We start from the raw sequence: 13,011 nt of genomic DNA on the forward strand, positions 1-13,011 counted from the left end.
TATGAAGTATGGATTTGCATTCATAGGCAATTTTATTATCACATTTCATAATAAAGTCATCTTTTGACATTAAAGGTGCTAAGACACAGATTTGAAGTTAATGTTTTCTCAAATTTTCTGTATAATATCTCGACTTATATATTGCAATAGCATTTCACATGAAAATATAATTAAAAACTTATTTTATCTGGAAATTATTTAAACTACGAATTCCTGGACGCGTTTGATTAACACATTCTTGCACTTTCACAAATTTTATCTTTATCCTTAATATTTAAGAAAAGAAGCGATTTTGTTGTGTATTAATGAAAAACATTACATCTATAATCCAGAAAATTCAGAGTAGAAATGTGCGAAAGCAAATCCCCTCACTTATATCATCAGCCCGTGCTCAGTGTTGTGTACAGAGTTTAACAAATTGAATACACCCGTGAAACGTAAACTGTTTTTGTAAACAGGGCACGAGCTCTGTTATTGTTAATGTTTACGATCCACCGGGTGTGTTCAATTGTTAAAGTCTGCACACACCACTGAGCACGGACTGACAATACTGTGAGTGGGGTTTGCTTTCGAACATTTCTACTCTGAATTTTCTGGATTATAGTTTTAATATTTTTCATCAATACACAACAAAATTGCCACTTTTCTTAAGTATTAAGAATAAAATTAAAATTTGTGAAAGTGCAAGGATGTGTCAATCAAACGCGTCCAGAAATTTGAAGTTTCAATAACTTCGAGATGAAATAAGATTTTTATTATATTTTAGTATGAAATGCTATAGCAACATATAAATCATGAAATTATACAGAAAATTTGAGAAAATATTAACATCAAATCTGTGTCCAAGCACCTTTAAGATAAGCTGCTTTACCACAGACTGCAAACACTATTGATACTGGTAAAATAGTTTTTTCCCCTAACATGTTTATGTAATTGTGCATGCCTCAAGATGCCTGGATGAACATCTGTTGGCAGGATTATCAGAAAATGCTGAGAAATCCAGGTTGTTGAGATTTCACAATTGAGTACCTGTATTTGCATCCAAGGTTTCACAAAGTAAATTTTGCTCTTAAAAGTGTTAATACATGTCAAGATAAAAGGGGGGGGGGGGTTACAGGGGTGGGGGTGGGTGTAGCTGGTATTGGATGGTTAACAAATCCAAGTTTCTATATAGTATTGAAATACTATTACAACCACTTTCAGATTTTAACATATCCAGGTTGTAGACATAAACAATTTTGAGATACCAAAATTTACCTCTATGGGTATCTTGATAAACATATCATATTCATTTGTAGTCGACACATATTATAGTTATTGATTTAGTGCACTCCAGAGCAAGGAGCTCACCTACTGCATTTAGATTTTGTAGTAGGCCATTCTATAGTAATTTCAAGAAATATATAGAATGATTTGTGATATCAGTCATGCTTTGGAAACTGTATATATATATCACCTAAATATTCTGAGTGGATATCAAGTTTTTTGGGCCCATTCTTTTTTCACTAGAATCCTGCATTGATCAAGCATATAAAGTTTATTGTTTCAGGACTGTTCATATATGTAAAAGTATCAATTTACTGTGGGATAGTATATGCATGTACATTTTCATGCCAATCTATGGATGGCTTCTTGTGAATTTCTGAAAAAGTGAAACTGCTTAGTTTAAGTTGACAATGCATTAAGTATCATTTAGACCATTGGTGATTGTGTATCTATCAAAAATGATGTAATTTTCTGGCTAGTGATTGCATTATGACGTCATGAATTGCTTCATTTTCATCATATCCTAAAAAAATCTACAAAAACAGACAATCTTTTAAGCTATTTATCAATATTTCATATAGAGTGCAACCTCTGATCTAAAATATGCAATTATAAAATGATAGAACTATTTCTGAGGATTATTAAACATGATTTATTTTTTAGATCAAGGAGTGCGCTCATATTATTTTTAGCTCACTTCGACGAAGTCGAGATGAGCTTAGGCTATACCGTCGGTGTTAGCGTTGGCGTCCCAGTTAAAGTTTTATGAGCAAGTCCCATTCCCAAGTAACTATTAGCCCTACCTGGACCAAACTTGCATGGATGATGCATCTAGGGATGGACACTACCACACTTGCTTGGATTGCTGGATCTGAGCTAGATTTTCCAGATGAGTGACCAGGTTCAAGTTTTTGGAGCAGGTCCATTCCCAAGTAACTATAAGCCCTACCTTGACCAAACTTGCATGGATGATGCATCTAAAGGATGGACACTACCACACTTGCTTCGATTGCTTGATCTGAGCTAGATTTTCCAGATGAGTGACCAGGTTCAAGTTTTTGGAGCAGGTCCATTCCCAAGTAACTATAAGCCCTACCTTGACAAAACTTGCATGGATGATGCATCCAAAGGATAGACACTACCACACTTGCTTTGGATGCTGGATCTGAGCTAGATTTTCCAGATGAGTGACCAGGTTCAAGTTTTTGGAGCAGGTCCATTCCCAAGTAACTATAAGCCCTACCTTGACCAAACTTGCATGGATGATGCATCCAAAGTATGGACACTACCACACTTGCTTCAGATGCTGAATCTGAGCTAGATTTTCCAGATGAGTGACCAGGTTCAAGTTTTTGGAGCAGGTCCATTCCCAAGTAACTATAAGCCCTACCTTGACCAAACTTGCATGGATGATGCATCTAAAGGATGGACACTACCACACTTGCTTCGATTGCTGGATCTGAGCTAGATTTTCCAGATGAGTGACCAGGTTCAAGTTTTTGGAGCAGGTCCATTCCCAAGTTACTATAAGCCCTACCTTGACAAAACTTGCATGGATGATGCATCCAAAGGATAGACACTACCACACTTGCTTTGGATGCTGGATCTGAGCTAGATTTTCCAGATGAGTGACCAGGTTCAAGTTTTTGGAGCAGGTCCATTCCCAAGTAACTATAAGCCCTACCTTGACCAAACTTGCATGGATGATGCATCCAAAGTATGGACACTACCACACTTGCTTCAGATGCTGAATCTGAGCTAGATTTTCCAGATGAGTGACCAGGTTCAAGTTTTTGGAGCAGGTCCATTCCCAAGTAACTATAAGCCCTACCTTGACCAAACTTGCATGGATGATGCATCCAAAGGATGGACACTACCACACTTGCTTCGATTGCTGGATCTGAGCTAGATTTTCCAGATGAGTGACCAGGTTCAAGTTTTTGGAGCAGGTCCATTCCCAAGTTACTATAAGCCCTACCTTGACCAAACTTGCATGGATGATGCATCCAAAGTATGGACACTACCACACTTGCTTCAGATGCTGAATCTGAGCTAGATTTTCCAGATGAGTGACCAGGTTCAAGTTTTTGGAGCAGGTCCATTCCCAAGTAACTATAAGCCCTACCTTGACCAAACTTACATGGATGACATCCAAATGAAGGACACTACCACACTTGCTTTGGATGCTGGATCTGAGCTAGATTTTCCAGATGAGTGACCAGGTTCAAGTTTTTGGAGCAGGTCCATTCCCAAGTAACTATAAGCCCTACCTTGACCAAACTTGCATGGATGATGCATCCAAAGTATGGACACTACCACACTTGCTTCAGATGCTGAATCTGAGCTAGATTTTCCAGATGAGTGACCAGGTTCAAGTTTTTGGAGCAGGTCCATTCCCAAGTAACTATAAGCCCTACCTTGACCAAACTTGCATGGATGATGCATCTAAAGGATGGACACTACCACACTTGCTTCGGATGCTGGATCTGAGCTAGATTTTCCAGATGAGTGACCAGGTTCAAGTTTTTGGAGCAGGTCCATTCCCAAGTAACTATAAGCCCTACCTGGACCAAACTTTCATGGATGATGCATCTAGGGATGGACACTAACCAACCTGCTTTGGATGCTGGATCTGACCTAGATTTTCAACATGAGTGAATTTAGCCATATTTTAACCAAATTAGCATGGATGATGTATCTAGGGATGGACACTACCAGACTTGCTTTGGATTCTGAATCTGACCTACTTTATCCAGATGAGTGACCAGGGTAATTTTTTGGTGTAGCTATATAATATTATGGCCTGTTATGATTAACTTGCATAGATGGTGCATCTAAGGATGAAAACTTCCAGACTTGCTTTGGATGTTGGAACTGACCAAAATTTTCTTGATTAAACAGGTTAAAAGTTTTTTTAGCAGGTCTATTTCCAAGTAACTACAAGTCCTACTTAAATCAAACTTGCAAGGATATTGATCTTGGGATGTTCCCTAACTAGAAAAAAATATGATGTGAAATTTGCCTTACTTATTGATAACATTCGTCGAGGTGAGCTTCGTAATCTATGATTACTTATGTTTTTTCTCTGAAAGTACTCAAATATACCTGTTTTCCATAAAATTCAAGAACATTGCAATGTCATAAAGCCTGTTTTCCAATACCCGACTTTCTGGAGAAAAATTTTTAATAGGAAATGAAGCACTAAGTCTCTACTTTATCTTGATGTTTGAAATGGAACATAGAATGTTAGTCAATGAATTAGCATTTCTACAGGGCCATTTTAAGCATAAAGTAAACCTAGCTCTTTTTAGCTCACCTGAGCTGAAAGCTCAAGTGAGCTTTTCTGATCACCCGTTGTCCGTCCTTCTGTCTGTCTAGCTGTTCGTCCATCCATCTGTAAATTTTTCACTTTTTAGCTCACCTGAGCCGAAGGCTCAAGTGAGCTTTTCTGATCACTTTTTGTCCATCGTCCGTCTGTCCGTCTGTAAACTTTTCACATTTTCAACTTCTTCTCAAGAACCACTGGGCCATTGAATTCAACCAAACTTGCCACAAAGTATCCTTGGGTGAAGGGGATTCAAGTTTATTCAAATGAAGGGCCACGCCCTCTTTCAAGGGGAGATAATTAGGAATTAGTGAAAAAATAATGGCATCATTTAAAAATCTTCTTCTCAAGAACCACTGGGCCAGGAAAGATGAAACTTATGTGGAAACATCCTCAGATAGTGTAGATTCAAGTTTGTACAAATCATGACCCCCCGGGGGTAGGGTGGGGCCACAATGGGGGATCAAAGTTTTACATAGAAATATATAGGAAAATATCTTTAAAAATCTTCTTCTTAAGAACAGCAAAGCCATGATTGGTCATAATTATATGGAAGCATCCTCAGGTAGTGTAGATTCAAGTTTGTTCAAATCATGACCCCCGGGGGTAGGGTGGGGCCACAATGGGGGATCAAAGTTTTACATAGAAATATATAGGAAAATATCTTAAAAAATCTTCTTCTGAAGAACAGCAAAGCCATGTTTGGTCATATTTATATGGAAGCATCCTCTGGTAGTGTAGATTCAAGTTTGTTCAAATCATGACCCCTGGGAATAGGGTGGGGCCACAATGGGGGATCAAACTTTTACATAGAAATATACAGGAAAAAATCTTTTTCTCAGGAACAGAAAAGCCTGCATTAGTAAATTTGATATGGAGGCATCCTTGGGTAGTGTAGAATGAAATTTGTTCAAATCATGACCCCTGGGGGTAGGGTGGGGCCACAATGGGGGTTCAAAGTTTTACATAGAAATATATAGGAAAATATTTTAAAAAATCTTCTTCTGAAGAACAACAAAACCATGATCGATCATATTTATATGGAAGCATCCTCAGGTAGTGTAGATTCAAGTTTGTTCAAATCATGACCCCCGGGGGTTGGGTGGGGCCACAATGGGGGATCAAAGTTTTACATAGAAATATATAGGAAAATATTTTTAAAAATCTTCTTCTTAAGAACAGCAAAGCCATGATTGGTCATATTTATATGGAAGCATCCTCAGATAGTGTAGATTCAAGTTTGTTCAAATCATGACCCCTGGGGATAGGGTGGGGCCACAATGGGGGATCAAACTTTTACATAGAAATATACAGGAAAAAATCTTTTTCTCAGGAACAGAAAAGCCTGCATTAGTATATTTGATATGGAGGCATCCTTGGGTAGTGTAGAATGAAATTTGTTCAAATCATGACCCCTGGGGGTAGGGTGGGGCCACAATGGGGGATCAAAGTTTTACATAGAAATATATAGGAAAATATTTTAAAAAATCTTCTTCTGAAGAACAACAAAACCATGATCGGTCATATTTATATGGAAGCATCCTCAGGTAGTGTAGATTCAAGTTTGTTCAAATCATGACCCCCGGGGGTAGGGTGGGGCCACAATGGGGGATCAAAGTTTTAAATAGAAATATATAGGAAAATATTTTTAAAAATCTTCTTCTTAAGAACAGCAAAGCCATGATTGGTCATAATTATATGGAAGCATCCTCAGGTAGTGTAGATTCAAGTTTGTTCAAATCATGACCCCCGGGGGTAGGGTGGGGCCACAATGGGGGATCAAAGTTTTACATAGAAATACATAGGAAAATATCTTTTTAAAAATCTTCTTCTTAAGAACAGCAAAGCCATGATTGGTCATATTTATATGGAAGCATCCTCAGATAGTGTAGATTCAAGTTTATTTAAATCATGATCCCTGGGGATAGGGTGGGGCCACAATGGGGGATCAAAGTTTTACATAGAAATATATAGGAAAATATCTTTAAAAATCTTCTACTTAAGAACAGCAAAGCCATGATGTCATATTTATATGGAAGCATCCTCTGGTAGTGTAGATTCAAATTTGTTCAAATCATGACCCCCGGGGGTAGGGTGGGGCCACAATGGGGGATCAAAGTTTTACATAGAAATACATAGGAAAATATCTTTTTAAAAATCTTCTTCTTAAGAACAGCAAAGCCATAATTAGTCATATTTATATGGAAGCATCCTCAGATAGTGTAGATTCAAGTTTGTTTAAATCATGATCCCTGGGGATAGGGTGGGGCCACAATGGGGGATCAAAGTTTTACATAGAAATATATAGGAAAATATCTTTAAAAATCTTCTACTTAAGAACAGCAAAGCCATGATGTCATATTTATATGGAAGCATCCTCTGGTAGTGTAGATTCAAATTTGTTCAAATCATGACCCCCGGGGGTAGGGTGGGGCCACAATGGGGGATCAAAGTTTTACATAGAAATATACAGGAAAAAAATTTTTCCTCAAGAACAGAAAAGCCATGATTAGTAAAATTGATATGGAGGCATCCTTGGGTAGTGTGGAATGAAATTTGTTCAAATGAGGGACCCCGGGGGTAGGGTGGGGCCACAATGGGGGATCAAATTTTTACAATTGAATATATGGGAAAAAATCTTCTGCTCAAGAACAGCAATGCCATTTGTTATATTGATATGAAAGCATCATCAGGTAGTTTAAAATTCAACCCCCCCCCCTTAACTTTTCAATACTTAACTGATTTTTGCTTTTTTTTTCCCTAGCCAATCTGTTCAGGTGAGCGATGTGGCCCATGGGCCTCTTGTTTTACTTCTTCTCAAGAACCACTGGGCCAATTTTAACCAAAGTTGGTACAAAGCATCCTTGGGTAAAGGGGAAGTTAAATTGTTAAAATGAAGGGCCAAGCCCCTTTACAAGGGGAGATAATCAAGAAAAGGCAAAAATAGGGTGGGGTCATTAAAAAATCTGCTCTTCGAGAACCAGTGGGCCAGAAAAGCTGAAACTTAGGTGGACGCATTCTGGAGTAGTATAGAATCTAAATTGTTAAAATCATGACCCCAAGGGTAGTGTGGGGCCACAATAGGGAATCCAAGTTTACCATTGAAATATATAGAAAAAATCTTCTTCTCAAGAACCAGTGGGCCAGAAAAGCTGAAACTTACGTGGAAGCATCCTGGGGTAGTGTAGATTCTAAATTGTTAAAATCATGACCCCCAGGAGTGGGGGGGGGGGGCACAATAGGGAATCAAAGTTTTAAATTGAAATATATAGAAAAAATCTTTAAAAATTTTCTTCTCAAGAACCAGTAGGCCAGGGAAGCTGAAACTTACGTGGAAGTTTCCAGGGGTAGTGTAGATTACTAATTGTTAGAACCATGAACCCTTGGGGTAGGATGGGGCCATAATAGGTATTACATGGGGAAAGTCTGGTGAAGAACAGCAGGGCCAAAATTACTCAGGTGAGCGTCATGGCCCATGGGCCTCTCGTTAAAAAATTCTCACTGCAAATTCTTGCAATTTCACACTTTTAAAAATATCTATAATTATTAATATTAGACATCTGCACATTTTATACAAACACACAGAATGAGGGGTATTGTCATGCATTTTTAAAATAAAATCAATTACTGGTGTAATAGGAGTTTCACATTCTACTTAGAAATGTTTAATGTGTGTAAATGTTAAAGTTTAACATTTGAAATAGCTTTGCAGCATGTAGAATCTTTATTTAGAAATAACAATTATATTTGCGCTATGATTAAAAACAAATCTGTGTGGAAGAAGAAATTTACACACCAAAACTTGGCTTAATTTAAACATACATGTACTGGTACATTCTCAAACAACCAAGTTTGTAAGCTTCAAATATAGATATCATTGATTATGATTGTGAATGATAGAATCTTTGGCTATTATAGGGCCTTATTAAGCTACTAATTCATTGTATTTCAGTGTATATTTGTAATAACCTTTCTACTTGAATTTTAAATTTCTACTTCATGCTTAGCAGGTGGTAGAATACATGTCGTAGTTGTGCACTATTATTGTAGGGAGAATTGCTATGAATTGGTATATCCTGTATAACTATGAGGTACACATGTTGGTCTTCAGTGTACTAAAATCTGCACATATACAATGTAGTGGTCAGTGTTTTGGGTTTTCACTAAGTTACAGTCATCATTTAAATGTGATTTAAATATTACAGGTAACAAAATTTGGTTTCTTTAGCTTTGACAACTAGGGGTCAGTGAAGTTAAATCTGTAGGCATTGTAGCTATAGATTAAATTTGAAGTTCAATACTTTAAGCCAATTCTTTGTTTATATTTTTAGCTCTGCTGGAACTTATGCAATACTAAGGTGTCTGTCTTCCATCCATCTGTTTGTTTGTCTGTATGCATTTTTTTCAATATGCTACTCCTCCAACAGTTGTGGTCCAGTTTCAATATAACTTGGTACACAAGTAGACTACCTTAAGATACATTTTTTTTTAGCCTTTTTATCTGTTTTTGATATCAATAAACAGTGTTTCCATGGTTATTAAAAATGGAATTTCTATGAAATTCTTGCAAAATGCTACTTCTCTTACAGTTTTGCTCTGATCTCAACAAAACTTTATATGCAAATAGGCTACACTAAGATATATAATTCTTATATCAGTTTGTGATTTTGACAAACTTTTGTGCCATGGTGACTGAAAAATGAAAAAAGGAATCTATGTGAAATTCTCCCAAAATGCTACTCCTTCTACAGTTTTCATCTTGACTTCAATATAACTGGGTACATGTATAACAAGTAGGTTTATGCTAAGGTACATGATTCTATATATGGTTTGTGATTTCAATGAACGGTTTTGCCATTGCTACTAAAAATAAAATTTTCTGTTTAAGGAGGTTGGATCCTGTCATCAAAAGTAATGAGAATTTTTTATCAAGTGTATTTTTGGAATCTACACACATAGCTTAATTAAAAATCAAAACCAAAAATGGGGGGTAATGCGCTTCTTTTGGTGCTACAGAGCATTTAGTTTGACCTTTTTGCACTTTAAATACATCTTACACATGATTCAATTTTCAAAGTTTTTCTTCCAATATTTTATTCAAATAAATTATGGGAACAAACACAGTCTTATTTCATCTTGAATAGATACATTAAAATTTGTGACAACAAAAATTTTTAATTACTTTGCATGTTTAATTATTTGACCTTTTTGCACTCAAAAATATAATTTTTCTGGAATTAAAAATTATAACAAGCAATAAAATAATTTGAAAGTAATGACATTTTACTGAATTTAAGAGGAATGGTTAAAAGTATCTTAAAAAAGTATCAGAAAAGAAAATAAAAAGTGGGGGTCTGTGATGTTAATTTTTAGATAATACTAAAATAGTGCTAATTTTAAGCAAAAGTTAGGGCTATTTTTTCTGGATTTTCACAATATATTTCCTATATTTATCAAATATGATGATAGAATTCATGATAGTGTATTTAATATATAATTTAGATATAATTTAGGACCAGCATGAAATTGTTCGCGGCACAGAATAACTCTGTGTGCAGGCTGTATGTAAAAATAGGAATCCAAACTTAACATATTTTAAATACTTCGAAAGAGAAAAAAAAAATGATCATTTTCTTCTAAAAATCCATCTGCCACAAAATATAGTTCCTCACTTAATGCTTTTGGTATGGAATTTAATCATGGAGTTTAAACTGGATATAGTTTAATTGGTATGGTAGAATCCAAATTTATTGTAAGAACTAAAATATTATGCAGAATTTTTGAAATATAGGATAAGACAAAAATCTGCTCAAAAGCTCAGGAGCGAACCTCGTTAATTCTTTCAAAAAGACTACTCTTCCTACAGAAGTAACCTTTTTGAAAGTAGATACACTATACAAGTTTCCTTTTTTAATTTTTGATTTTGATGAAAGGTTTTGCCATGATTACTAAAAATAGAAATTTGTGTGAAATTCATTCAAAATGCTTTGCCACAGTTCTGGTTTAATTTCAGATCAAACTTGCCACAAAGATAGACTAAACCAAGGATCATTATTTTATTTATTGCCATTGCCATAGTTTGAAGTCCAAGTGCTTTTTTTCTCTTCTTAAAAATGTTATGTATTAAGAACAAACCAATAGAGCTATAGTCTTGTCAGAGACTTCTGGTTGTAAAATCATATTTTTATGCTGCACAGATAATTTTATAAATGTTTACTAAAATGACAATTTTTTTTTATTCATTCTTTTCAAGTTATGAACTTTGGAGATGCTGCATATATAAGAAATCGGTCAGGCGACGTGTTCCTCGAAAATATATAATTTTTCCCAAGAATTTGTCATTGAAGTATAGCTATTTAAACAAGTTTCCTCACCAAAAATTCAGGTACCTTACCAGGCATTTTGGCAAGATACCAGAGGGTGATATTTCTTATATAATAATTATGGATAATCTTTTGAATTGTCACTGTCACAATTTTTGGTGTACTTATTTTTTAAAACATACTGAAAACAATTTAGAAATCACAAGGGAATGACAATTATGAATAATTTTTGATATACATGTAATACATGTACTAGTGTATACAAAACATATACTTGTATGTGAGGAATGTGTCGTCTGACCTTAACTTTATTAGATTTCAGGGATTAATTGTATTTTGAATTGATTTTATTTTGCTCTCTGCATTTACTCACAAAACTCACTGTATGTAGATACTTGAAGGCATATGTCCATCACCACATGAAGAGTAATACAGAGTAGTTATGAATACTTATTTCAGTTTCTTACGTAATTATATAGGATATGATGGTAATAAACATGATATATAGATACTAATTTATAACCAATTTATATCTAACCATGACTGTTGGTCAGTTACTTAAAGGAAGGAAATGATGCATAATATTGTGTGTAAATTTGGTTTCAGTTAAACATGTATTCAATAATTAAGAGTGACATTTCCAAAGAAGATTTTATATTTTTGTCCTTAGTTGTGAATGAGATAGTGTTGGGATATTTTTTTTCTGTGTGTATGTGTGTGTTGGGAAGTTAATGACAAGTCACAGGATGTAATCTTACACTGAACACTAAGTAATAGAGGAAACACTACAGTACGAGCCAAATGACATGTCTTAAGGGACAGATTCTGTGTTGCTGGTCTTTTTTAAGATGTAGGTAAAAAAAAACAACAACAGATAAATGAACACTCTTTTTACCATATTGTCAAAATATTAGTATGAATTAAAAAAAATTAGTATTAAGTCTAATTCTCTTATTGAGATGGGACAAAAGAGAGAGAGAGTTTTAAAATATATCTTAAAAATTGGGGGGGGGGGGGGGGGGAGTGAATGTAAATATTTAATATGCACTGAAACAGATTAAAATTTGTTTTGATTGGCTTAATTATGTTTAATCAAGGATATCCAAATTAATATAGTATACCTATGTCAGATTTATTCTTTTTTTAAAATAAGAAATTTATAATGTCCTCACTTGTGTACTTACATAGGGACACACATTGATACAGTAGCTTGCTTCTATGCATGTCTCTGTGTTCATGAATTTTGTTATAAATGTTTTGTTTGTTTACAAAGACATAATATAAACTCTGAATTGGTATAGTTTTATATATGGAGTTTTGAAACTGGATTAATTTAATTCTTAATTTAGTTAATTTAATTCTTAATTTATAGAACAGTTTAATTGTAATTGGAAGTTTGAAAAAGAAGCTGGATTCTGAAACCTTGAGTCTGCCTCCATAGATGGTATCATTTCTTAAAATTCATGGGGGCCAAATTTTGTGGATTGCCTAAATTTCACAGGTTTGAGGGGACCTTTTCGTGCCTTCACTCATTTCTACAAAAGGAAAGATGACTCTTAAAACCCCAGTTATTAATTTGTTGAGGATGTGAATTTGTGGATGCAGGGTATACCCATGAATTCCATGAATATTGAGCCACCACGAAATCTAATGATTCCACAGTAGTAGAAACTTCATGACCAAGTACCGGTATCTATAGGCAGGAATTCTTTTATCTATTAGGTGAACAAATAAAAAGAAATTCTGAATCACTGTGATCCTATAGATATGTAAGTTGTAAAGTGCAGATTTGTGAATCAGGAGTTTTTAATCTTGATCAGTTTTTATTGTAATGAAGCACGTCGTTGTTGTAGACACGACTGAAATAATACCATTGTTGGCCCTTTCAGACTTATACCTTCCTCCATTGATGGTCAGAGAAACATCTACCGAGTATTCATTTATATGTCAAAAGATCAGATTTTTAGAACAGAATTATTTAGAATTTTGACATTGGTTTTGTCAGTGTTGTTGAGACAGTATATAATAATAAATTACCATGCTATAGAGATGTACAGTGGTCAGAAGATGAAGGTTATTGATCAAAGGGTCATAAAC

At 35.0% G+C, this 13,011-nt stretch overlaps 2 protein-coding genes across 5 annotated transcripts in view; one reads left to right on the forward strand and one right to left on the reverse strand.

Annotated features, from left to right (window-relative positions):
• Positions 1-13,011, reverse strand: part of LOC133182031 (presenilin-1-like) — a 97,617-nt gene that overhangs the window by 28,586 nt on the left and 56,020 nt on the right. The gene's annotated exons all lie outside the window — the stretch shown is intronic.
• The window catches only part of LOC133182023 (ral GTPase-activating protein subunit alpha-1-like), a 61,886-nt gene that overhangs the window by 19,463 nt on the left and 29,412 nt on the right, over positions 1-13,011 (forward strand). The window lies entirely within an intron of this gene.

The sequence above is a fragment of the Saccostrea echinata genome, unplaced genomic scaffold (genome assembly GCF_033153115.1).
Source record: "Saccostrea echinata isolate AGI-Se365-2 ecotype Australia unplaced genomic scaffold, CSIRO_AGI_Sech_v1 ptg000009l, whole genome shotgun sequence".
NCBI lineage: Eukaryota > Metazoa > Mollusca > Bivalvia > Ostreida > Ostreidae > Saccostrea > Saccostrea echinata.